Source organism: Ursus americanus, chromosome 11, assembly GCF_024610735.1.
Source record: "Ursus americanus isolate L20-20 chromosome 11, mUrsAme1.1.p, whole genome shotgun sequence".
Classification (NCBI taxonomy): domain Eukaryota; kingdom Metazoa; phylum Chordata; class Mammalia; order Carnivora; family Ursidae; genus Ursus; species Ursus americanus.
Window position 1 is genome coordinate 75,287,830 of NC_142137.1, and position 27,178 is coordinate 75,315,007.

The 27,178-nt window shown below is 46.6% G+C and overlaps 2 long non-coding RNA genes across 2 annotated transcripts; one reads left to right on the forward strand and one right to left on the reverse strand.

Annotated features, from left to right (window-relative positions):
• Nucleotides 1-1,391: 1,391 nt before the first annotated feature.
• LOC148109306 (uncharacterized) lies at nt 1,392-6,222 on the forward strand. Its single transcript, XR_015726186.1, has 2 exons — nt 1,392-1,981; nt 2,215-6,222. It is a non-coding gene; the product is annotated as an uncharacterized LOC148109306 (long non-coding RNA).
• On the reverse strand, nt 2,441-9,374 carry LOC148109307 (uncharacterized). The gene is made up of 3 exons (XR_015726187.1): nt 9,126-9,374; nt 8,662-8,755; nt 2,441-2,526 (listed from the first exon to the last, which is right to left on the reverse strand). It is a non-coding gene; the product is annotated as an uncharacterized LOC148109307 (long non-coding RNA).
• Between the last annotated feature and the right edge of the window lie 17,804 nt (nt 9,375-27,178).

The window sequence follows — 27,178 nt, forward strand, 5'->3', positions numbered from 1 at the left end:
TACACAGTGCCTCAACATCAAATTCCCTCGTTGGTGGTAGTGTACGGAAGTACAGAGACACGGTTGACCTCTGCATCTCTGCACTGTGTGCTGCGTCCTTGCTAAACACACAGACAGATTCTAGAAGCTGTTGTGTAGAGTCTTTAGGATTTTCTATGTGCATGATCATGTCACTTATACATAAAAACAGAGATGCTCAATTTTTTCCAGGGCTAGGATATAGACTTCTTGTTGGAAAGATTTCAGTTTTTTTTTTTTAATGTATGCAGGATTTTGCAGCTTTCTGCTTCTTGCTAAGCTAGTCCTGGTACTCGTGGCTTTCGAGCAATGTATCCATCTCATTAATTTGTCCAATTTGTTGGTGGAAAACAGCACATAAAATGCTTGTTATTCTTTTAATGTCTGTTAAGATCTTAGAAATGTTCTCCCACTCGTCTTGTTAGTAAATAATATCTTCTGTCATTTTTTTTTCTCTCTTCAGCCTGGCTGGAGTTTCATAGATTTTATTGATCTTTTCAGGGATCTAATTTTGGGTTCCATTGATTTTATCTGCTGTTTGTATCTTCTTTCTTGATTGATTTCTGACTCTTCCTTTGACCTTTCCTTCATTTATTTATTCTCTGTTTACCTTATTTGCTCCTTTCTCATTTATTGAGGAAAGCATTGATTTTATTATAATCATTTCAAATTCTACATTTACCTCTAAACATTTCTTTGGAAATATCTCACCATTTTTGAAATTTTGTTTTCCTTTCCTTTATTTGAAAATAGGTTCTCATGAGAGACTATGGACTCTGAGAAACAAACTGAGGGCTTCAGAGGGGAGGGGGTGGGGGAATGGGATGGGCTGGTGATGGGTAGTAAGGAGGGCACGTATTGCATGGAGCACTGGGTGTTATACGCAACTAATGAATCATGGAACTTTACATCAAAAACTAGGGATGTACTGTATGGTGACTAACATAATATAATAAAAAATTATTATAAAAAAATGAAAATAGGTTCTCTCTCTTTTCTCTGATAGTTTTTTTTTGACTACTTATGGGTTACTTAAAAGTATATTAGATTATTTACAAATATTTAGAGATTTTTCAGGTATCTTTCTGTGATTGATTTCTTATTATGGTGAGAGAATATACTCTGTATAATTTTAAGCATTTTTAATGTTTTGGGATTTGTTGTACATCCTAGAACATGGCCATAATGTCTGGTAAATGTTTCATGTATAAGAGAAAAGAATAGTTCTCCTGCAGTTTTTGGCTGGAACTTTCTATAAACATCAGTGAAGCCTAGGTGATTAATAGTACTGTTTCAGTGCTGTGTACTCCTCGAAAGGCACGCTTTTACTTCAAATGGGCTTGGATGTGTCATGCGCAGACCCAAGAGAAGGAATTTCCTATTCAGGCATCCTCAGCAGCAGCAGGGGATTTTTGTCATCATCAGCTTTATCTGCAAATATTTATTAGGAACCCCATTAGCTTACATTCCCCCAAAGACCTAGCTTCCAGTCTGTCATGACAGAACATGACAGGTGTTGACGAGGATGCAGAGAAAGGGGGACCCTCCCGCACTGCTGGTGGGAATGCAAGCTGGTGCGGCCACTCTGGAAAACAGTGTGGTTGGTCTTCAGCAAACTAAGAATGGAGATGCCCTACAATCCAGCAATTCCATTTCTGGGAATATATCCAGAGGAAATAAAAAGACTAACTCAAAAGGTTATCTGCACCCCCACGTTCACTGCTGCACTTTCCACCGCAGCCAAGACATGGAGACACCCTGAGTGTCCGGCCACGGAGGAGCGGAGAAAGAAGGCTGGTGTGTGTGTACAATGGAACGTTATCTGGCCACAAAAAACCTGGAATGGACTTTGGAGGCACTGTGCTCAGTGAAGTAGGTCAGTCAGGAAGACAGACACCTATGATCTCCCTCACATGTGGAATACTGCTAAAACCAAACCACCGGAGTCAGAAAAAGAGACCAGGTTTGTACATACGAACTGAGGGGGGGGGGGAGGGAATTGGAAGGAGGTGTCCGAAAGGCACACATTTCTAGCTGATACCGTTCATACACTGTAGGGACACATTGACCTGTTTCTCGTGTTGCCCAAGATTTTACTGCTCGGCCCTGCAGAAACATTCTCATTTTCACAAATAGGATTTGCCTTCAGTTTATTTTATTGTACTTTTACTGGCTCCTCTCTCCCTACACTTTTAGACTTTTATTCGATGATTTGGAAGTGTCCGAGCTCGTGAGCCTCTGGCTGTGCCGGAGGCGTCTGGCCCGCGGAAGACGGCGTGACCCGGGGGAAGCTACGGCTCTGTGTTTGTACCGGCGGCCACAGCCGTTAGCACCAAGCTGGGGGCTGGTTTTAATCCACTTCAGCAAGAGAGAGCTGGTGAGTAGTTGGAGCCATTTTATCCAAAGCATTTCAGGACTAGGTCTTCAAACAGCAGGAGGAAAACGGAGCCTTGTCGGACACGCACGCAGCACCCCTCTCCTGCTTTTAATAATACTTGAATCCTCAGCCTGAATAAATAAAGAAAAAATGTCTGTGTTATAAAATGACATGCCAGGCTTACTGAAAGGAAAGTTTCAAAAATAATCATGTGCACAGGCTTGGTGAGAGATAAAAATCAGAAAACGCAGCTTGTTTCAAAACATCCCTCTTTCAACACATAGCACATTCAGTGGATGAGTTCTTCATTCTAACGTTTTTGGATTGACTGAAAAAGCTAATTCTCATTCAGGATTAAAAGGTCACCAGCAGTGAGTGAATGTTGGTTAAGACCAGCAGACACGGTATGCGCAAGGCCCCGCGTTCCACTGGGATTTCTGGAAGATCGCTCCGGACACGCGGTCTGGCTGCGGGGCACCACCGTCCTCCCTCACCTGCGCCGGATGACCGCTACCCCTCTGACACCGAGGCCCCCGAGGCCGGCCCCCCTGGGCTCCGCTGGCTCGCTGTTTCCACTTAGAGGTCATTTTCCATGAGTCTGGTCCAAATGCATCAAGCCAGAGGGGGGAAGAGCCAAGCCTTGGAAGCCAAGGTGGGAGGTGACCAGCTGTGGTTATCCCCACACCAGGACAAACAGCCACCAAGTGGACGGAGAAGTGGAAGGCTGAGGGCTGCGGTGTAACAGGAGGAGAGGGAGTGCCAAGAACAGGGAATGTGAAAATTAACACCTTTAGCACGTTTCAGACAATACACGATGAGCCTTTTGTTCTTCGTTGTATTTTTTCCTTAGACGACTTCCTGATGTCGGTGTTATTATCCCCATTTTACTGACTCACTGGCTTTGACTTCTCTGCCAAGCACACGGAGGGAGTGAACCCTGATCAAGGACTGCTGGATGCAAGAGCCCGTTTGTGCTTCCTAGAAGCACCCGTTCCGTTGCACACGGAGGAGACTGAGACGGTGGGATGGGTCTGGCTTTGGCTTCAAGTAGTAAAAAAATTATGAATAACAATGACTGATATGGTGGTGAATGAAAAGGAAATGCTGTTTTTTGCAGGTCAGATCAACAGCAAGTGAATTTTTGCAAATTCAAATGCTTCAGCCCAGCTAAAATAGGAATATTCTTTAATCTTTTTGGGAAATGTGGGCATCAGCGGGACCAGCAGTGGTTAGAGGGTCGATGAGGTTGGGTCTGGGTGATGTCTCCGCTCTGTCCATGGCTTCTCCTCGGGGTTCCAAAGCCCTGTGTTCATTGCGCTCAGGACTGCTGGTCTTCCTCAGGGGACAACGTCACATTCCTCAGCTTCTCGCTCTGCAATATTCCGTCTACTACTCATTGCCATCAGTGTTTGTTTTCAAATTATGGAGACTCGGTTTTGGCAATAACTATTTCTTGTTAACAGATGGATCTTTTCATGACATTTAATCTTTTGTTTATTTGAGTGTAGTTGACACACATTGTTACATTAGTTTCAGGAGTACAACACTGTGATTCGATAAGTTTCTAGGTTATGCTGTGCTCACCCCAAGTGTAGCCGCCACCCGTCACTGAGCATGCTACTGCAACACCATCGACTATGTTCCCTGTGCTGTACTTTTCATCCTTGCAACTCAGTCATTCTATGACATTTCGATGTAGAGCAAATATCACTGAAAAAATGTGTGTGTGTAATTAGTTTACTTTTCTCTTTTTCTATTTCCCACAATAACTGTTCAGCTTGGGACCACTTAGCCTATGTATTTATTATGTTTCCTCCCTCCTGAGTCAATCTTTTGGTTTCCAGGGCTTTTTAAATATGACTGCTAAGGTTTCAGTGCCTGCTTATGCTCAGAGATGGGCATCTCTCCTGCTCATGGCCAGAAGCCCATGCAGACTCCATCAGGCTGCACAGCTTTCCACACTCCACCTGCTAAATGGAAGACCTTAAAATTTGAGGCATGGATCTAAATGTCCTCCTTAGTTACCAGCTATCTTGTAGAATTTTACCAGTCCTATATTGCTAGCGTTGCAGTGATTCCTGGCACAAGAGTCTATTGTCATGAGCAATCTTAGAAAGTCTGACCCCACACGGATAGCTCATAGAGTAATGACCCATCGATGGCAGGCATGTGCTGACCATAGTGCATCTGCGATGTGATGGCTCAAGACAGCTATCCTTATTAGAAACAAGCAATATGAAAATGATGTGTACAAATAATTCAGCTTTGCTGGTTCCAGCTAACGGTCGCAAGGGCATTGGTATTTTCTGATCAAAGTAAAATATATTTATGAGAAGTAAAGATGTTGTCTGCAATTGTTGCTTTGTTAACTTTTCTCTATAACATGGATGTTGCTGCTTTCCGCTGCATTAGGACTGTGCTGCTCTTGGATACTCTCCGCCTGAGCCACTGCTTGCTGAAATTAAGCATCATGATTCTGTTCGTTAACTCTTGAAACTTCTAAAACTGCCAGACTTACTGTTGGAAAAAGTGTAGCTCCAGTGTGGCATCTTGCTATACTACTAGCAGCTGAAGGTTTCAAATCTGCAGCTCCCACGATGAAATTAAATGAGTTTGATTTATTGAGGATTTCTTGACATAATTATAGCTTTTTGAAGGAGAGGAAAATTTTGTCTGGAAGTAGCAGTCAAAAAAAAAAAAAATAGGGCATTCACCTGACTGCAAAGACCGTAATTAAATCTGCTAGAGAAATCTGCAAATAGTACAAATGCTATTTCTGTACTGAGTTCAAACAGACTTGGCTTCCCCTAGTTTAAACATCTCTGGTAAAATAGCTGAGTTCGAAGTCCGAATCCTGGCAGAGGGCTAGATGGCTTTCCATGCCTGTGGAGTGAGAGGCCATGTTTAGGAAAAGGATTCTTCTGCAGGGAAAAAGAGATCTTTCTCCTGTGGTGTCGTGTCTCCCCGGTGTCATGTCTCCCCGGTATCTGCTTATTCAGCGCCCATGCTCCATGCCTGTGGGGAAGTCGGATTGAGCCGATTTGTTTTGCCTTCATTCTCTTGTCCTACTTTCTCTTAAGGACCATGAACGTGGCCCTAACACAGTGCCTGGTGGTGAGAACCCCCATCCCAGGCCAGACGCCCCCTTCCACCACCACCCCTCCACCTCACTGCTCCCTGTAACCCACCCTACGCTGACTGGAAGTGCTCACCAAAGCTCGGAGCCCCGCCTCTGAGTCTGGGGGGAGGAGAATCGTCATCCCCACACTTGAGTTCTGGTGGCCCCGATGTTAGGACTTAGCTAGACAGTGATGTACTCAGGCCCAGGATCCCAGAAAGAAAACACAGAGTTGGGACAGCTAAGACAAACAGCACTAACAGAAATGACTGCTGCAGAACATCCTGAAATAAAACAATTAACCACGAAGCATTTGTCACTGTCACGAGCTGAGGCAGTTAAGACATAAGCCCTCAGATGTCGGCCCAAAAAAACCATCAGCATGTAAACATTAACCTAATAGGTACACAGATGCGTGATCAAAGCACACGCTGGCTGCTAAGGATAGTTCCACCGTGATTCATTAGTTGCATGTAACGCCTGGTGCTCATCAGACCATGTTCCCTCCTGATGGATTACTGATCACTACATCACAAACTAATGATGTACTATATCTCGGCTAATTGAATTTAGATAAAAAAGGAGAGTTCCTTAAAAGAGCTCGTAAAAACCCCTAGACTTAGAAACTCCAAAGGCCACCCTCTCGTGTCCCCTCCCTTTCTGGGAGCTTTGTGCTATCGCTCAATAAACTTTGCTCTGCTGCCCACCACTCTTCTCTTGTCCAGCTCTTCATTCTTCAAAGCGGCGTCCTGGGGAGGGGGAGTGAAGAAGCCCGTGGTGGAGACAGACGCCCCTGACCCCCAGCCCTGAGTCCTCCCCGCTGAGACCCTGATCAGCAGGGCTGAGCCCGTGCTCCCAGGCCCTAAAAACTGAAGGTTTGAGAGCAAAGTGACTGACTTGTGTCTTAAGCCATGACATTTGGGGCTCCCCGATGCTCACCCAGCCTTGATCTGCTCAAGCTTCAGAAGTGGGTCTGGGGCTGCTGCTCGGTGTGTGCGGAGTCAGAGGTCTGAACGCAGCAGCATGAACTCAACCCAGAGAAAAAAGCGAGGGTTTCAGAGCCAGGGAGCAGGGAGCTTCCTGGGAGTAAGGAGACATCAGAGGACCTCAGGGACCGCAGTTTCCTGCATGGCCTGGGGGTGCCCCCGGCCTGTCTGTGTTCACAATTACTGGGAACACCTCAGGGAGTGCGTGCAAATAGAAAGGAGCCCACTTCATAATTTTGGCTCATACGTAATCAAATTGGCTCTTGAGACACTATCCCTCTGCCCCCAAATCGACTGTAACCTGGAAACCAAGGGTCAACAGGGCAAAATAACCATAAACATCAATTACCTACACATTATTTCACGGAACCACCCACGAAAATCCGTCTTCTTGATGAGACACGCATGGTCGTGAAATGCTTTACTGAATTATTATTCGGGTTAGTAAGGTTTTCCTTCTCTAGGGTCAGTAGCAATCATGGTTCCATATTTACTTTTCGTGTCCGTCTGCAGGACCTGCAACAGCCCGGGCTGAGCAGCGTGAATGTACACATTGCTTGAGTTTATGTGGCCTCTGAGCCCTAGGGTCAGGTGCCCACCTTGTCCACAGTGCAGAAACATCCGCTGTTTCTGGCCGGCTGCCAGACGGATCATTGTTGCCTTGGGCGAAGCCTCAGCAGCCGTGCACGACGGCGGGCGTGCGGGAGGCTGTATCTCCGTGCCCAGCGTGGAGGGGCCGAGGCGCAGAAGCCCCGGGCCGTGGAGCCGCGCTCCGCAGGCTGCATCTCTGTGCCCCCTTCGGGACGGTGCAGGACAGACTTTTCTTTTTGGATCGTCTCTTGTCGTACACAGAGGGTCCCCAGCTTCTGATGGTTCAACTCACAATTTTTCAACTTTACAACGGTGTGAAAATGATCTGCACTCAGTAGAGAAGTTGTACTTTGAATTTTGCGTCTGGATCTTGTCCTGGGCTAGCAGCACAATCCTCTCCTGTGATGCTGGGCAGGGCGGCCACAGCTCCTGCCCAGCCCGCGATCGGTGAGGTCAACGGTCGACATGCCGACAATCGTTCCGCATGTCCCTTTCTGAACAGGACTCAGCAAATCACAGGAGGTCAACACTTCATTATAAAATAGGCTTTTGTCCGACGCTTTGCCCAACTGCAGCTTAACGTCAGTCAGTGTTCTCAGCACATTTAAGGTCGGCCAGGCTGAGCTCTGGTGTTTGGTAGGTCAGCTGTATTAATGCATTTTTGACATATCCTCAACTTATGATGGGTTTGTAGGGACATACCCCCATGGCAAATCAAGGAAGATCTGCAGAGCGTGTTACAGATAGAGACATGACTATAACCCATGCATGTTTCTCCATGAAACCATTTGCTCCTGACTTGAGGGCCAGAGAGGCAGGCCCTCACTGAGGCTTGGAGCGTTGGTTCCCAGGATATCCCCCAAGATACCTCACAGGAGAAGCAGCCGTCACCAAAGTTTGAGGATTTAACGGATGCTTGGAGGCAAACCAAACAGGGGGAGAGCATGCTGGAAAGCCCAGGCAGGCTCCAGGTTCCATGGGAAGAAGACCAAGAAGGAGCGCTGGCAGGAGAGCCGGCTCTAAGCAGAAAAGCAGAGCCGCCCCAGCTCCCTCAGGCTAGGCTGGCGTCCAGGTGGCAGGGACGGTGCCCAGAGCTGGGCCCCCATGCCGGCCGGGCCACACTCCGCCTGCTCACTCAGCAGCGTGTGCGCAAAGCCCACCCTTGCTCACCAAGCGGATCTGGAGCGCGTCCTGCTCTTCTGCTGAAAATGTCTCCTTTGCCTCCGCTCAGATCCCTCCCTCAGGCTCGGCTACAATAGCAGATGCGACTGGTAAGAACACTCCTACCCTGCAGGATGGTTTTCTTGATCTGACGCCCATACCAACCGAATTACTGGAAACACCAGACAGCCTTTTGTAAGTACCACAGGCATGTCTGGTTTTTCAAGCTTCAGCAAAGGATTTTTTTCCATGAACAATATGAAACAGACTTAATAAAAATATAACAAAACAACATTCTCCTGATTCATTTGTGTACTGATTTTGCCTTTTCCAAAACTACAATTAATTGGGAAGTATCTGATGAGTAACTAATTCAGTAGAAAGAAATCAAGTCAAATGTTTTTACTTACAATTGGGAGACATTTTGCTCATGCCGCTTTTGTTAAGATGGGGGTTCACAGCACTCTGACTTTGTAGAGCACTTCAAAAAATGCAATTTATAAGCTAAAAAATCACAAAACAATGTCAGATGTAGGTCTTTAAAATCACTGAGTGTGAAAAGCTACACACAATAGAAAATGAGACAGAAACACAACTCCCACAGCCTGGCTTCCCTCCGAGGGGCTGCACATCAGAGGCAGGTGAAGCACTGACGTAAGTTGTTATCCTCTACTGCTGTCCCTCTAGTGACATGTGCTCTGTGTCCCGGGGACACAGAGGCAGAGGAGACCCTACGTGGGGGGCACATGTGCAGACATTGCCTGGGGAGCTCAGGCAGGTTCCCTAGGAGCCTCTTCTCTCTGTTGCAGCAGCACTGTCGTTTTTTCAAATTCTAAGATTTCCCCAAATTCGAAAACCTAAATATTTTATGTACCTGTACAGAGCAGGAAGGTTTTTCCTTTGGTTTGCAGAGTGTCTCCACGATGAGGACTGTGGCTGATGACAGCGGGTGAAGTGGCCTCGGTGGATGGAAGAATGCACCGTACTTCACGGGTAGCTGCTGTTGCTTCTCGGAACCAGGGTCGTGTCAGTGATGGTGGGAAGTGGGGACATCAATATTCAAAATGAATGTTGTTTATGAAGAAATTCATCCCCTAAAAAAGTAGCAAAAGGATGTGCCAAAATGCACATACTTGACTCTGAGTTTTTAAACAATGCAGACAATAAATCTGTCTTTCTTGATATAAATATACAGATAGATAAAAGTATCTGGAAAGAAACACCAAAACGTGGTTGATTTTACAGTGAATGTTTTTTAAAGCGTCTCTTTCTTTACATTTGCATTTCTAAATTTCCTGTAGGGATATCGGTGCCTCTCCTTCTTGAAGGAGACATAGTTTGGAGTACAGAGAATGAATAATCCCAGGTACAGCAAAGCCCGACGGAAACATTCCCATTGAAAGAGAGCCTTCCTGCAGCACCGTCCAGAGCTTCCAAATCGAAAGAAATTCCAGTTCTAATGTAAACCATTAATTCTTTAAATTTGGAGAGATGCCAGTTTATTTGTAACGGGTTCTATTCCCAAAATGTTTCACTTTGTGCAGATGCTGGTACAGGAAAACAAAATCATGTACCGAAGACTTTCTGGGTATTCGGTGTATCGGGCTCTGGCTGATGATTCAGGGTCCTCCTCACTGGTCACAGTCACAGTCGTATGGAACAAGTGAGGAGCTGGGATTCAGAGGGGTTATTACCGTGCCGAATCACCTGTTCGTCGTAGGGCTGAACTGTGAACCCAGCTCTTCCCCTAAATAAAATAACTCACAAGTCACACGGGGGCTTGGGATAAGTAAGAGCTGTGTACGAATGAAGTGACATCGTGTCTCTGGACCGGTGTAGGAAGGCACTGGTGTGGGGCTGCTGGTGAAACCCCGTGAGGACGGCGATCCACACTCGGCAGGAGGGGGTCCGAGAGCAGGTGCGGGTGCAGACCGTTCATCGCAAACACGCACGGCAGCTCTCGCCGTCCCTGTCGACTTCTGTCTTCGAGCTGCTGGAACTCGGCTCCGTGGGCACAGCGGACGCTGAAGCCCCGTGGGTTGCTAGAAGCATCGTAGGTCTGGGAAACAATGTTTCAGAGCATCGCGTCTGTTGCTGTTGCTCACGGTATTTCTCAGCCTTGTGGAAGAAACAGGCGAGGGAGAGGCAGTTCCCAGGGGGCGTTCTACTCTCTTTAGACCCTTGTCTGGGTCATCAGGTTTTTGGATCCGTTTTGGGCGGGTGATTGGGTGCTTCTGTGAACTTACATAGGTTTCTTAGTCCTGCAGGGACGTCCTCATCTCTAGTCAGACGTCAGCCTCATAGGCTCCTGCAGCTGCCGGTCATCACAAAACCGAACGGAAGTCAGCATGTTGACGTGTTGCTGCTGTCCCGCACGTGAAGGCCTTCTTTGGAACGTCCTGGTTGCCCTCTCTGTTCCTCGCGTTCCTATTAGGACCAATCTGGATGTGCTCCTCCTCATTCTGAGCCCACAGTGAAGGATGGGGGGGGTCCGAGAGTTGGGATGGCGGGGTTCACACGGCCCTGCTCAGGCACCTCTGGACATTGGAAACACATTTCGTTGCTTCCGACATCAGCTTTCTTGTTGGCAAACTGAAGCGCTTTTGTCATGACCTTGCTGGCTTCCTCTGAACTACCAGGATCGCTCCATTATTAGCAGCGGACGAGGAAACGGAAGCTGCCTCCTGCTGAGCACCTCCCCTCCGGCCAGGCCCCAGTTTGCTGTCCATGGACTCCCTGGCCCGCTCTGCCCCCAGGGCACAGGGCACTCACCATGGGGACACCAGGGTCCACACAAGGGGCGGCACGTGCAGGAGGAGAGGGGCGAGGCCACACAGGGCAGAGCCTTCTCGATCAGGAGAGCACGCGTCCCCAGGCGGCGAGCGTCCCTGAACTTGAGCTTCACTCAGTGTGAACTCTCTAAGGAAGTCGCAGGTGAGGAGGGCTACCTGCCGCCGCCTTGTGAGGGAGAATGGACTCGGGTGTGCGCTTGGGTCAGTTTTACTGGGAAACTAGCAGTTTTCAAGTGTGGCCCATCGTTTGAACACTTCTGGACATTTAAACTCTCTTCTGCTTTCCATATGACAAAGTGTCTACTTCGCACTGATTTCCATAGGAAGGATCCGAGGGTAAAAATTCATTCCGAGGTTTCTTTGTGGGTTAAACTAGCTGATGCTGCAAAGTGTGAAAATATAGTACCTGGAATGGGCAACTTTTCAAGAAAAAGTCATATTTTAAAATATCACTAACATGATTGCTTACACATTTGTGAATTCCTCTTCCAATGGAAGAAGGTGCCTCTGAGTTATTCTGTATGTTTCATGGCCTTCTTCCCAGAGCAGTGAAAAAGCAATGGGGAGAAACCAGGTCATCACTGCCTCTGAGCCGGTGCACGCGAGGGCTGTCACACCGCTCAGGCGGGGATGGAGACACGTCAGGCAGCTCCTCAGGGTAAACGTGAAGACCCCTGTGTTTCTGATATCAGTGGGGATAAAAAAACACAAATTAGGAAACAATTAACATTGTAGAGATGCTGTGTGGCAAAGAAAAAATAAAAAGACCTCCACGATCTTTACACCCATTGGATCTGGTACCTGTGAATCTTCCTGTCTGTCTATCCACCTGCCCACACGTCACTCTCCCAACCGAGGGCAGTGACTTAGCACATTTGGGGCCAGCAAACACCTTGCTCGTCTAGCACAGTGGAGCCCCATTTGTGTCAAGGTGAGCTAGAAAAGGCCAAGGTTTTCTGACTCAAGAATGCAGCTACAATTTCAGGAGACCACTTCCTCTCATAAGTGATGGTTCTGCGGATTTCCCACTGACGACGGACAGTCAGGAAGCTCCATCGGGGGGTGATGGACGGGACGGGGCCTCGGCCGTGTCTGTGCCACATTCAGTCCCGGGGCCTTGTGGACGCCGGCCACCGAGCCCCGTGGAGAGGGGAGGTACCCGCACAAGGCCACGAGTTAGCTGAAGAGGAAAGCCACGTGGCTTCGGACAGCTCCCCGTGAAACCACGTGAATGACACTTCCAAAGGCCTTTGTGAACTCTGGTCAGACGCGGGGCCTGGCTCTCGGCAGTGGCCTGACGTCTCATCACCAGCCTGCGTACAGCCCCGGGCCAGCTGCTCTCGCGGAATACCCACAGGCGTGCCTCCTGACGTGGCAGGTGCGTGACACTGTGTCCCAGACCCTGTGCCTTTGCTCATCTGCTTATAATTGTGGTCGCTTGTCTGTGGCTTCCCCTCCTGTGGTAGCCCCGCGTGTGACCCCGCCAAGCACGTGCCGGAACGTCAAGGCTTGTCTCTGGCTCTGCCGTGTAGACAATTTGGCTGAACCAGGGGCCCTCAGACATCCCTATAGAACCGTGTCTGACGTGAGAACACTGCTTCAGAAGGACGAGGACACGTTAGACGTCTATTCATGTAGAGTAAGTGAATTTTCTTAAATTTTAGCTTTCTTCAAGACTGTACAACACATCTTATACTACTTTATATGAGAAAGAAATAACGGGAGATCTTAGAAGTAGTTTTTAATAGAAGCAGAATGAAAGGTTTTATTTTTGTAGTCTGTATTTTATTAGGATTGACATGGTTGTGCATACAGAGGGCACACTGGGAATAGATAAGTTGGATGCTAAGGTTCCATTTCCTTCACTGAATCAAATGAATTACCGATTTTAACCATCTGCTCTCTGTGGTTTATACCGGCTGCTTTTTATAACTACATAATCTTGAAATATCACCAGAAAAACACCCAGCAACCAAAACTAAAACCTACACTCTCCTCCCAGACGTGACTAACGCCCTTAATGGGCCGCCTTTCTGGGAAGGAGACGCTTGTCCTGGAGGGTGAGATGGTCCCTGGGGAAGGACATCCTGCCCCGGGACCCCTTCTGGCCGGGGTCCATCCCGCTCGGGGGTCCCCCTCCTGCCGTCCAGCCATGCGGGTTTCAGACTTGCTTCACCAGCCCCCACAATGGCGTTGGCCGCTGTCTTGTAATAGGTCTCCATACGTACCCCTCTGGCTGAGCCCCTCTATTGGAGCCAATTCCATGGAGATTTACTGAGCAGTCGCCATGGCACAGAAACCGCCGGTGCTGAGGCTGGAGAGATGAGTGCCGTGGTCTTTGTCCTCAGGATACCCAGAGGCTGGCGGGAGGGACAGCGGGAGCGGGGGGGCACTTCAGAGCGGGTCATGGCGAAGGGGATGGCTCTTCAGGAGGGCTCCAGGGACACTGGGGGTCGGGGGGGGGCTCAAGGATGGGTGGGTGCTCATCAGGCAGCGGAACAGGCAGGACAGGCCGGGCAGGGGCCACAGTCCTGCTCCTGTAGTTCCCTGGTGACGCTGGGACAGGACGATGGTCGTGAGGACCGAGAGCATGGAGCAGACGCCATCTCACGGCAGACGGGCTGCAGGTCAGACGTGCCCGGAGCAGCATGGATGGCAAGGTGGACCTCCCGCCCCCAGCACCCCGGCCGCAGGCAGGGCACACGCAGAGGGGGGCGCTGGGGTACAACTGGGGGTACAGTTGTAAGGAGTGAGGGAGGAGACGCAGTCTGCAGCCTCCAGGCAATCACACCAGGAAGAAAACAGTAAAGGTGAGGAGAAAAGTTTGTTTTTTTCAAAAGAAAAGGGATCTCGGAAATGCGGCTTCATGTCTAGTCTGCAGTGTAGTCCGTGGCCCTCCCTCAACCACTGCTTCTCCGCAAATTCTATTCTACACGCAGATCCTAGCGGGAGGATTTTCGAAAACGTAGCCTGGAAGGCGGGCAAGAGGACACCGAGGACAAAGGGCTGTCGGTCCACAAACTGGACTGAGAACAGAGCGAATGTCTGAAACAAAACAGTCCCGAGACCTAGGGACCCTCAGGGCAGGAGGTCACTCATCACCGTGAGAGGTGAGACCCCTCCCCCCACCGTGCCCGCCCTGCAGGGACCTGCACGTGCCCACCCGACAGAGGCCGCGGAGCCTTCTGTCCCCGGACCCTCTGGGACCCAGGGTCCCCCCTACCGCACAGGTGCACCTCCTCGCCCCGTGAGCCCCGCCAGGGTTTGCGGGGGGCGAGCAAGGAGTGTGTGCTGCGTCTTGACCAAGCAGAACAGCATACAAATCAGAAGGATTTTTTAAGTGTATTTTAGGCAGTGTCCCCCACAAAGATGGAAGCTGAAATATTAAAACACCAGCAGAAAAGAACTTCACTATCTCGCCGTGACTGAATGTGGCGAGTCCAGCGGGAGAGGCGGGAACCAAGCGTCTCCAGCTCAGCCCATTCTCCCTTCACGTCCGCAACTAAATTCACATAATCTTGTGTTCAAACTTGGTATGTCAAGGGAAAAAACGCCATTTATAATTACATATGATTTTGTGATTTCACACAGATGTCACAAGGTTTCGGTTTACAGTTTGAAAACATGCCTCCTGCCCTCACCCGCCGGGCACCAAGGCGGGCTGCGCTGTCCCCACCGCCCTGGGAACAGCAGTGAGCACCAGCGGGGGGCTCCTGCGGGGCCCCAGCCGCCTGCACCGCACAACCCCGGGGTCGGAATCCGCAGGGCTCCCTGGAGACCTGAGCCTAAGTCTGGGAAACAACGCCTTCGAAATTTAATCCAAGGGTTTCATTCATCTGGTGATCCTTACAAAAGACAAAAATTAAGGGCCACACAACAAAATACGGAGTTTGGGATCACAGGAATCATAAAGTCTGATTAAAATATCCTCCTAGTTTCTATTTAAGTCATTTTGTGACAAGTCCCCAGTTTGGGGGAGAACATCTTAGTGTGCGCTTCTCTGATACGGCAAGTGGCCAACGGTTTACATCCCGCAAACATTCCTTTCGCTGTTATAAAAGGTCACACACATTAAATGTCTTCCCCCTCTAATCATAGAAGGAATATAGATGTTGGGGCACCTGAGGGGCTCTGTTGGTGAAGCGGCTGCCTTCAGCTCAGGTCATGATCCCGGGGTCCTGGGATCGAGCCCCACGGCCGGCTCCCTGCTCAGCCGGGAGCCCGCTTCTCCCTCTGTCTGCCGCTCCCCCTGCTTGCACGCGCTCTCTCTCTGACAAGTACATAAAATCTTTTTTTAAAAAAGGAAAAAAAGAAATATATATGTTATAAAAGCGGATTACTTACAACTCTGGCAAAATACCCCTCGATCCTACTACCTGGTGATGACAACCTCTACCAGGTTCATCAGAGCAATTCCACGTGGATTTCTCCGTTCCGAGGTAGTCTCCAGATGGCGTGCGTGGTAGTTTTTAACGTATTTATTTTGAAAGATTCACACACCTATTAAAACTTAAAACATAATTGCAGATCTTAAAAATGATCACACAAAGTCAAACCTCATGCGAAGCATCTTGTGGGATCTTACGCTTATAACTTCTGTCCGTACTCTTTGGTCTTAAGTCTTTCGTCTTTTTGTTTTTTTTTTTTTTTCAATAATCCTACCGCACGGCTATGCGCCCTCTACCCCCGGCTTGATCTGTGCTGTTTCAGCACTTCAGACAAATGACATTCAAATACCTTTACTCTGACGTCTGGTTTTTAGACTGAGATCGTGTTGGTGAGGTTAGTTTGTACACTGCACGGACACAGCCTTCACCCGTTCTGCTGGATCTGCAGCGTAATCACGGCCGTTCCACTGCGACGGACTTGGCACCTGTCTCGGATGTCATGCGCAGGCCGCCATGACCTTTCCCACGTCCTCCGCCTGCTGCCCGCCAGTGTGCGGCGACCAGGGCGTCTGCCGCGGATGATCCCCGCGTCCTAGGGACCCAGGTCTTCAGGAGCAGCAGATGACGCCAGTCGGCGATTTCCATGGTGACCGCAGCAATGTGCCCCGCAAGTGGGGGGCGTCCCGCTCCCCCCTCCCCGCACCATCGGGTGCTCATCTTCCCGGTTTCCCCTCCTCTCTCTGTGGTACCCGGGACAGCATCTCCTCGTGTGCAGGTCAGTGAGCGCCTCTCGCCGTGAGCGTCTGTTCGCGGTCGGCGTCCGCTGCACCTGCCGCGGCTGTGCCTTTGCCGGTGTTTACTGGCCTTTCCCACGTCCTCCCCTGTAGAGGGCCAGGCCAGGTTTCTCCTCCATTTTTCTACTGGATTTTCTTCCTGTCGTTGCTTTGTAAACGTCTTTATATATTTTGAACACAAATAACACATTTAAATGTTATAGATTTGCCATTTTTTTCCTCTCCTTTGGACTTGTTTGTAATCTCTTTTGCTGAAGAAAAGTTCTTAAATTTAATTTAGTTTGATTTATCTTTTTCTCTATGGTTTGTAGTTTTGCGTCTTGTCTAAAAAGTGTTCTACTCTGAGACCATGAACAAATGTCTCTATGTTGTCTTCTGAGATCTTCACTGTTTGGCTCTCACATGTAGGTCTATGGTCCACTTAGAATTGAATCTTGGAAAAGTGTTCCTTTTTCCTCCTATGGATACAGTCGCTGCAGTTCTGCTTATGACTTTGTCTCCTGGCCCGTGTGTTGAGATATTATGCACCAGAACCGAGGTGCCTTTATTACTGCAGCTTGAGGATAAATCGTGGAGTAAGTGCAGCTAGCCCTCCTATGTTGTCATTGACCTCTTGCTCTCCCACACAAGTCTGAGGACAGACTTACCAACCCAGACTTGCACACACACAGCACTGATGTGACGAATTGCTGAGATCACAGGGCCGAGTGACGGAGACTCGGCCCCTTACAAGATGTCTCGCAACCCTTGCGTGTGGCCCGTCTTTCCCTTGGTCAGGCCGCGTTAGTGACCCAAGGCCGTTTCATTGTTTTCTACATCATGGGTTTTGCACACCTGTTTTTAAGTATAATGTTATCAATACAACAGATTAAAATATTTAATTTTTATCTTCTTGAAACTGGCATGCAAATGTACCTGGATTTTTTACGTGTCATCCTTATATTCAGCAAGATCACTTTCATTACCTCTTTAATACACTTCTGGTTTATGGGTAGTGGGGATGTTTTCCATGTCACAAAAACTTCTGAAACAACACGCTTCAACCATGTACTGTAGGAATGTCAGATGTGTCTAATAATTATGTAATTTCATAGGGTGAACTCACTGAATTACATTCGCTGTGTTATAAACTTCTGATATGTATTGGTCTCAAGTTAATACGCATCCTCGTCTGGCACATAAGGAGCTCAGAAGTCACCACTCCATCCTAACAACAAGTTAAAGCTGAACAAATTGGAAAGTGAACAACTGTCCTTGGATCTGTAGGAGAAATGATGTCCCAGGGCAAAGCACTGCTCCCGAAATCAGAGGGACCAGCAGGCAAATACAGAGAATCACGGTTTACGAGAGCAGGACCAAGGGCCGGGCAGGACATCTGCGCTGGGATGGGTGGATGGCTGGAGCCTATGCGTGGATGAAAGGAGGGAACAGACTGAGGGGCCCGGATGCAGGCGCCCAGACGCAGGCCCTCTGCGGGGTTTGTCAGAACAGAAAACTCCCCGTGGGCTTCCAGGGGGGAGGGAAGAGGAGCCGATGTGAATACAGCAGAGCTCCGTCCTTCCTGACAAGGCCTGTCCTCAGGGGAACTAGTCAGCCAGAGCCTGACCTACCAGGGGAAGGTCACCCCTGGCACTCTGCCCGCCTCGCGGGGCAAACACGGACCCTAGTCACAGCACTGGAGAACACCCGACCGCACACCTCGCCGCATCACCAAACACCTCTAGGTCACGTCGTGCCCAGCACACTGAAAGGCAGAAAACACAGGCGAAGAGGCAGAGCGTTATCAGCGGCAGACACGGACGGATAGTGGAGTTCTCATACCAGGGATCTGAAACACTATGGGTAACACCCGAGGGTGCTAACAGGTAAGCCGGCAACGTGCAAGAACAGACAGGCAGTGTAAGCAGAGAGACGGGAATCCCAGGAAAGAACCAAAGACCATGCAGGAGATCAAAACACCAGAACAGAGGTGAAAATGCCCTTGGTGGGCTTGTTAGTACAGCTGCACGGTGGACGAAAAGTCTCTGAGCTAAAGAAGGCGTCGGTGGAGACCTCGACGGCAGAGAGAACAAAGCGAGATCAAAGAATGACAGAACAGAATGGAATCCCCCACATGCATCATGGGAACGCCCGAAGGAGAAGAGAGAAGGAGCACAAGAATGTCTGAAACAACACTGGCTAATGATGTCTCCAAATCAATGTCAGACACCAAACTGCAGATCCAGGAAGCTCAGAGAACACCAAGCCCAATTAATGCCAAAAAATTCACCAAAGGCATATCAACATATCTTTCCTTTCTGTACATTTATATGATTTAGTTCCATGGTAAATGCCCAGACTACGTGAAGTGCAGTGTCTGTGCTGTAACATGTTGGTGGCCAAAGTTTGGTCCGTTTTCCCGAGCGCTGCCTCATCTTTCTCTGTTCTTTTTAGCGTTAACTTTAATAAAATCAATTTCCAGTGTATATTTATATCAGATTTTGGATCGATCTACCCGCCTAATGATGCCCCATACCATGTCACGTCAATGTTACCGTTCTCTGCTACGTGATAATATCAAAATTGGGTAAATCACAACTGTTATTACAGCTTGCTTTATTCTGACTCGTCTTTTGACATTACGTCTTCCATCAACAGCAGCTCTCTGCTGACATATGGTCAAACAGCACTCCTGCTCTAGGCTTCAGTCTCTGCATTTATGCAGCAAAGAGACCAGTGAAAACCAAGAGTCTCTGAGCTTCCTTTCAAGTTTAACATTCTCCTATTCTTTGGGTCTAAGTTCTTAGCATGGGGAAATGGTTACTATATTCTCTGTTCAAGCCAACATGCAAGGGGGGGGACATACCCAAGGGAACGCGATAGCTGGTGGCCTGGGACACGTTCCACAGCCTCCATCCTGCTCAGCGATGCAAGGCTTTGCTTGCTGGGAGAGTTTCCACTGAAATAGGAGAAAATGATAAGATGATGGGAAAATCTAACCTAATTTTTCTTCAACTAAATGCTTTGCCTGTTGGTTCAATATTCAAGATATAAATTTGGGAATCGGTTTTTAAAAATACTTTATTTTCTCCTAAAATACAACCAGATATTTAAACTATCTCCTTTTGAGACACATGTGCAGTGTTTAAGTCATCGGCACATCTGGACAGCCAAGACTGAAGATGGGGCTCTGAGTGACCTGTCGGAAAGAAGGCGAAGCGGGCTGGGAGCCACGGGATCACCCTGAACGCAGGTTCCTTCACCACGCTGAAATGTCTCTTTCTGGAAGTTGGAACACAAGCTACTGTACTGTGAGGAGATGCAGACTCGATGTTTTAGTGTCTTGAAAGATGTATTTAAATCGGGGGTAAAAGGGTCTTGGAGCTCCGACAGGCATTTATCAGGATTAAAGTAATCCGCGTATGTTTGATTCATGCTCCACATTCTGGACCCCGGGCTCGAACTGCAGCTGTCCGGCGGAAAAAAGGACTCATTTTCCTTATAGTTTATGTTCTTCTAAATTTATTGAAGAACTAACTTTAGAATAATTTCATTTTAAATGGAATTCAAGTTCTGAGGCAGGAAATGGACAAAATGTGTAATCCTGGAGTCTGCTAACTTGTGCAGAAGGAGCGGAAAGGCTCCCGCCGTGCTGGAGCAACGGCCGAGGACCCAGTGCCCCTGGAGCACCGCGCACTCCGCTCCCCCCACCGCAGCCCCCAGCACGGCGTTATCTGCTGTGTCTGACCCAGTGCCCCTGGAGCACCACGCACTCCGCTCCCCCCACCGCAGCCCCCAGCACAGCACTATCTGCTGTGTCTGTGAGCTCCTCTTTAGAGTTGATAAAAATCATTAGCCAACCTGCTCAGCTTGTAGAAACAGAGTGAAGAGCGGATCTGCATCTGATTTGGGGGGCTGGCGACACACTATACGGTGACGAGATGATTTTGGCAGGACAGTAAGGATGTGAAGCACACATTCTCCCGTTCAGGACTGGCATGTGATCCCTCTTTCCCTTGTGTCTCCGACAGACCTTCCCAGGGTACTTCACGAAGATGGTCTGGGAAGCAGTCGGAGGCTGGCTGTGGCAGATCCCCCTTCTCCACCTTCCCTGAGCTCACACCTGAGGCATTCTGAAGGCTCCCACCTGCTCACACCCCACCATCAGCCTCAGCGGTGTTCGACCCCAGGTGTCTCTGCACCTCTGACTCCAGTTTGGCATCTGTGTCCCAGGGACCCAGACAGATGCAAAAAAGATATAAACCAAATAATATATTTTTCCCGAACTGAATCATCTGATTTCATCACTTCTTCCTGAATTTTATATGATGTGTCTAACAACATAAAATTGTTTACTCTCCAGACACTGATTAGATATGTTGTGTCTATTGCTTTTAGCAATTTTTAAAATTTCAAGCTCTTGCATAAGGTATTAATCCAAAATCATCAGTCACTTTAATTACTTCTTTCAAGATTCCATTTTTTGAACACTTTCAAGTTTTTAACAAAACTGGGAGGGAGGTGCGAGGAGTTCCCATACACCCACCCTCCCACGCACAGCCTCCCTTGTCATCAATACCCCACCAGAGCAGAGTATTTGCTACGATCCATGACCTATACTGACACATCATAATCACCCCAAATCCACAGTTGACCTTAGGGTTCTCTGGGTGTCGTATGATCTGTGGGTCTGGACAAATGTATAATGACATGAGCCCTTCATTCTAGTATCACGCAGAGTATTTTCACTGTCTTAAAGGTCCTCTGTGCTTTGCATGTTCTTGGTCCCCCACCCCTGATCCTCTGACGGCCACCAATCTCCTCACTGTCCCCACAGTTTTGCCTTTTTCGGGATGTGACAGCATTGGAATCTCAAAGCGTGCAGCCTTTACAGATCGGCTTCTTCCAGTTGGTGGGATGCATCGGGGTCCCTTAACGTCTTTTTATGGATTGATAGAATTCATTTATTTTTAGCCCTGATTAGTGGTCTATTGTCTGGATTGACCCCAGGGTATCTACCCATCACCTACTGAAGGATGCCTTGCTTGCTTCCAAGGTTTGGTGGTTATGAGCAAAGCTGCCGTAGACCTCTGAGAGCAGGCTTCTGTTGTGGACGTGTTTTCAACTCCAAGGAGCACGGTTGCTGCATTGCGTGGCAAGAGTGTGTTTAGTTGTTTGGTTTTCTTTTTAAATTAAAAAAATATATTATGTTAGTTACCATACAGTGTGTTTAGTTTTGTAAGGAACCGCCAAACTGTCTTTCAAAGTGGCTGCACTTTCCGCAAGCCCGCCAGCAGGGAGTTTCTGGGGCTCTAAGTTCTCACTAGCATTTGGTGTTGTCAGTGTGTTCGACCTCTGACCATTTGGTTAGGTTCAGAATGCTAGTTCTTCAATTAAATTTGCATTTCCCTGATAACACGTGATGTGGAACATCTGTTCACATGTTTATTTCTGATCCATACATCTTCTTTGGTGAAGTGCCTGTTAAGGTTTTAACCCATTTTATAATCAGGTTGATGTTGTTGTTGGGTTTTGAGAGTTCTGTGTATATTTTGGGTAACAATCCATTATCAGACACGTCTTTACAAATATTTTCTCTCAGACTGCGGCTCATCTTCTAGTTCTTCTGATACTATCTTTCACAGAACATAGATTTTTAATTTTAATGAAGTCCAGCTTATCAACATTTATTTCATGGATCATGTCTTTGGTGTCCTATCTCAAAAGGCATCACCATACCCAAGGTCATCTAGGCTGAGTCATGTTGTCCTCTGGGAATTTAATAGTTTTGTGGTTTGCATTCAGATCTATGATCCATGTTGAGTTAATTTTTTGTGAAGGATGTAAGGTCTGTTTCTAGATTCATCTCCTCACATGTGGATATCCAGTGGTTCAGCACCTTTGTTAAAGTTTTATCTTACTCCATTGTCTTGCCTTTGCTCTTTTGTCAAAAATCAGTGGGCTCAATGGAGGTGTACTGCCAGAATCTCTATTCTGTTCCATTGACTTAACTCATCAATTCCCTTGCCAATATGGCACTGTCGACGATTACAGCTTATGGCGAGTCTTGAAGTCAGGTAGCATCAGTCCTTTGTTTTCCCCCTTCAGTACTGTGCTGGCCATACGGTGGGTTTATTGCCTCTCCATATAAACTTTACAATCAATTTTTTAATATCAATATTTATGCTGAAGTTTTTCCTGGGATTGCATGGAGTCCCATGCAATTTGGGGAGGACTGCCATCTTGACCATATTGATCATTCCTATCCATGAACATGGAATAGCTATTTATTTATTTGTTTATTTGTTGTTTTTTTACTAGAAAACTTTCTGAAATAAAAAAATTCTTATTAGAGTTTCGTAACTATTCTCATTTAGATCTTGTGAGTAATTTGTTAGTTGTATATCTAAGTATTTCATTTTGAGGGGGTGCTAATGATATTTTTTAAAATTTCAAAATCCATTTGCTCATTGTTGGCTAATGATTTTTATGTATTACCCTTGTGTCTTACAACCTTGTTATAACACAAATTAGTTTCAAGATGACTTCGTTGGGGGGGGCGGGTTCAGTTCTTTCAGATTTTGTGCATACATAGTATTATCATCTGCAAGGACAGCTTCTTAGTTTCCTTCCCATCCATGTCCTGTACTGATCTTAGTGCAAAACCTTTGAGTTTCTCATTGTTAAGTAGGATGTTCACTATAGGTTTTTCTAGATATTCTTTATCAGGTTGAGGAAGTCCTTCTTTATTTCTAGCTTACTGAGAGCTTCTTATAAATGGATGTTGGATTTTGTCAAATGATTTTTCTGCCTCTCTTGATGTGATTATGTGATTTTTCTTTTTAGTCTGTTGTTGTTATAGATTACATTAATTGATTTCAAATATTGAACCAGCCTTGTGTATCATGGATAAATCCTACTTGATGGTGATGTGTAAATTTTTTTATACATTGTTGGGTTCAATTTGCTAAAATTTTTTTGGGGACTTTTCAATCTATATTCATGAGAGCTATTAGTCTTTAGTTGTCTTTCTCTGTAATGTCTTTGGTTTTGGTAGCAGGGTGAAACTGGCCTCGTACAATGAGTTAGAGATTGCTTCTATCTTTGAAAGAGATTGTAAAGACTTGGTACAACTTATTTCTTTAGATGTTTGGTACTTAAAATAATTTTTAAACAAATATTGAAATAACCTGGAACTGTTTGCTTACCAATTTGGAGGCGGGTTTTGAAGCCAGTGCCCAGGCTCTTAAGCTTAGAGCCTTCCTTAGAAGCTTGAAATGGAGTGGAGAGTGTCAATGAAAAAGAGAAAAATAGAAGTTTTATATTTTAGTGTGAATTTATCTGAATCTTATTATTCAAACTCTGGTAGAAAAATGTTTCTAGACTGTATTCCTTTATTGTTTAAGAAGAGGTTCCAATGTATTTTGAAAAATATACTTTCTCTTACAACATCTTGGTCATCCACTTTAACGTTAAAGCTCTAAGAATTCCTTTATTGCCTAAGGGGAAGAATATATGAAGACTCACATTATTTGGTGATATTAATGATTTTGAATGTTGATTTCGAAGAATATTTTATCTTTTTTTGGGAAAATAAACCTCATATATTTGGGGATAGAATCTTTATTTCTTTTTTTACATCTCTGTACTTGGCTGAACTCACAACCTTAAAGACTAACGCTTGTGTGGCTGTGGTTACATTTTGTGCAGTATTTGTTCATATAAATCAACTTTAACCACTCATTACTCCCCTCTAGAATTTCTTCCACTTGCCTTTTCCAAACATTCCTCTCATGGGCAGCCACTGTCCTCATTTCACACTTCTCTGAATGATGGTTCCATTATTTAAACTGGGTAATGGTCACTTAGCTGAACACTCATTTATATAAAACACACTTAGCAAATATAAATAGTTCAGGGAACAGAAAGACTTCAACTCTACTCTTTCCAGGATGTCTATAAAATGTTTAGGCTCTATCATTTTTACAACTAGCTTGTTTTACTGCATAATATTTTTCAGATTTTTTTTTCATTAAACTTACACTCAGTAATTCCATGTCAATTTTTGTTTCCAAAATGTTTGTTAATCTTTCTTATACAACCTCAACACGGTGTAAGCAAATTGCAAAAGCAAGTATCTTTTGACCTGTTTTTGTTAGCAATATAATTTCTCAGACACTGAAATTGCAAGTGAACTGTCTGAATTTTGGTATTTTTCAATAGCATGAGCTATTTATTAGGAAGCACCCAATACATTCATATTTTTATGCTCTTTAGGGGAAAAAAGAATATTTTATATTTGCACCATCTCTAGGGCATGCAATGGAAGAAGTAAATAATATTTGAAGTATTGATCATTTATTACCATTCCAATCATCTGAAAACTTTACTTTAGTACACAAGAATCTAGAAATAATTTACAATTGCCTCTTAAATGTGTCTGTATTTTACCTGATTACGTGCTATGGAGAGATTGCTGGTATAGGAGAATAGACTCTGGTGCCTGGGCAGCGCTAAGAATCAGGTGTAATGCTGTTACAAAGTTGCCAGTTTGTCATGGTTTTTAAGCAAAGCTAATGGACACTTACCCAGTGATGTTTACATACCAGGTGCATGACCTTGTTCTATATCCTCATTTCCCAATATGCACTTTAATGCACTAATACTTTATTTTTAAATTTGAATAAATTTATAAAAAGTAACATAATTTAATGCCATCAAATATATGCTCCCACATTCATGCGTGATTAAGACAGATAATCCTGAAAATGTTAAAAATAGAACTACCCTATTGTCCAATAATCACACTAACAGGTATTTACCCAAAGGACACAAAAATACTGATTCAAAGGGAGACACGCACCCGATGTTTGTAGCAGCCCAAGCATCTGCCAGGAGAAGAGTGGTGAAGATGTGGTCTCTGCATAAAATGGACTATCATAGAGCGACAACAGAGACTGAGATCTTGATATTTGTGACACCATGGACAGACCTAGAGGGACTGCTGCTCAGTGAAATAAGTCAGTCATAGAGAGACAAATACCACACGATCTTACTCATCGGTGGAATCTAAAAATCAGAATGAACAAACAAACAAACAGACTCTTGAATACAGAGAACACACCGGTGGTTTGCAGAGGGGCGGTGGGTGGGGGATGGGGTGAAATAGATGAAGGGGGTTAAGAGGATGCAAACTCTTCCAGTCATAAAAGAAACAAGTCACGGGGATGAGAAGTACAGCACACGGAACGGTGTGGTCACTGTGACGGGCACTGAGCACGCGTGGAGCTGTGGAGTCACAACGTTGCTCTCTGTGCACTAACTCAACACTGCGTGTCAATTATACTTCAATTTTTAAAAAGGAGAAAAAGCCTTTAGTGATTTAAAAAAGGTAAATCAGTTTTTATAGTTTCTGGATCAGCCACAAGACACTGGTTTTCAGAGAGGCAAATGGTTTGACCCTCTAAGAATCTGAATTTCACTTGTCCATTGACTCAGAAAGTTCCCGCTCCATGTTAAAGATGCTTTCACCACAGAACGGAAAGATCGGGGCACATAATGCAGCACCAGCAGCTACAGCCAAGACGGTATTGTTCCCACATGACTTCATTTAAATGTGCTCCTTTCTCCCCTCACAGAAATCTAGAAAGATCACAAGTTTCATTATGTGAAGACTGAGAGGAAAAAGAAAAAAAGAAAGATTCAGAGTAGAAAAGGAAAGAGTACTTTCTGAGGAGTCACGAAGACCGCACTTAACGAAGGCTGGCAGCCCTGGCGGACGGCAGAGGGTGGACGTCCCGGTGTTGAGGGACAGAATGTGTGGTCATGGCCCATGAATGGCTCCTGCCATCCACGCCTGCCCCACAGTCCATTAGCCAAAATGTAATACTTTCCCATCTGAATCACTTTATTGCACAGAAAACAGGCAAAAGCGTTTCGGAACAGACACTAGCCCATTCAACTCTCAATTCTTACCGCTCGTGTAACTTCATGGTTTTTGAAAATTATATCTTTTTTTGTGCACGTAGCATGTTCGTGAAGACAGCGTGTCAGCACTGGGAATCAGAGATAAGTCGCATTTCTTCGTAGTTCCCAGGCAGCGAAGTGTGCGTTCGTTTTGGCATCATTTTGGAAGTTCTCAACGGAGTAAGTGCCCGTTGACAACCTGCAGGTTTCGGGTAGTTCTCAGAGGATGAGCAAAACCTGGTGGGAAGCAAGAGGAAGCGCATGTCCACTCCCATCTCCGCTCTGTGAGTCACCCACGCGCCTCGAAGAAGGGGGGCCAAGAAATAAAAGGGAGTACTCAGAAAGCATATTTGACCCCTAACATTCTGGGCGAGCGGTCACGTGCTGGACAGCGTGTGTCCACTCCTCACGACTACCTGGGTTCACGTTTTCAGGTCACGTGTAGAATTCAGCCTCATTGAGGACAATTGCTCTGGTTGAACAGCCCAGAAAGGGTCATGCTGACGGTAATTTCCAGAGAATTCTCCTCTTGGCCTCTGCCAGTTGCTGTCGTCCTGTGGGCTGTGTTTCCAGAACGCGGAGGCAAGTGTGCCCATCAGCACCTGTGTTGCAGGGAGATGAAGACAGGTTGGCTTTCACACAAGCTGCCGAGAAAAGTGGCCTCCGGGTGTCCACGCAGCCCCCGCTGTGCTCTCAGAAACATGGCGTCCTATGCGCGCTCAGTACAGCGAGAAGCACATGCCAGCTTCCCAGCGTGTCTGACAGGAAGATAAATGCAGAATTTTGGTCATTTTCTGAAAGATGTTTTCAGAGTTAGCAGGTGCCAAACTGGAGTCCCTTAAAAGAAACTAATTCCAGATATTTCTTTCCCCAAGGATCCTGTGCTGGTAATTATACAGGAACGTAGTAATCAAGAAAACAGTGGACCCGAAAGAGCCTTTGAAGGCATTGGAAAGAAGCTCTCCGGAGAGGGAGTCATGCCGAGGTCACGGTAGACGGCCTGCGATG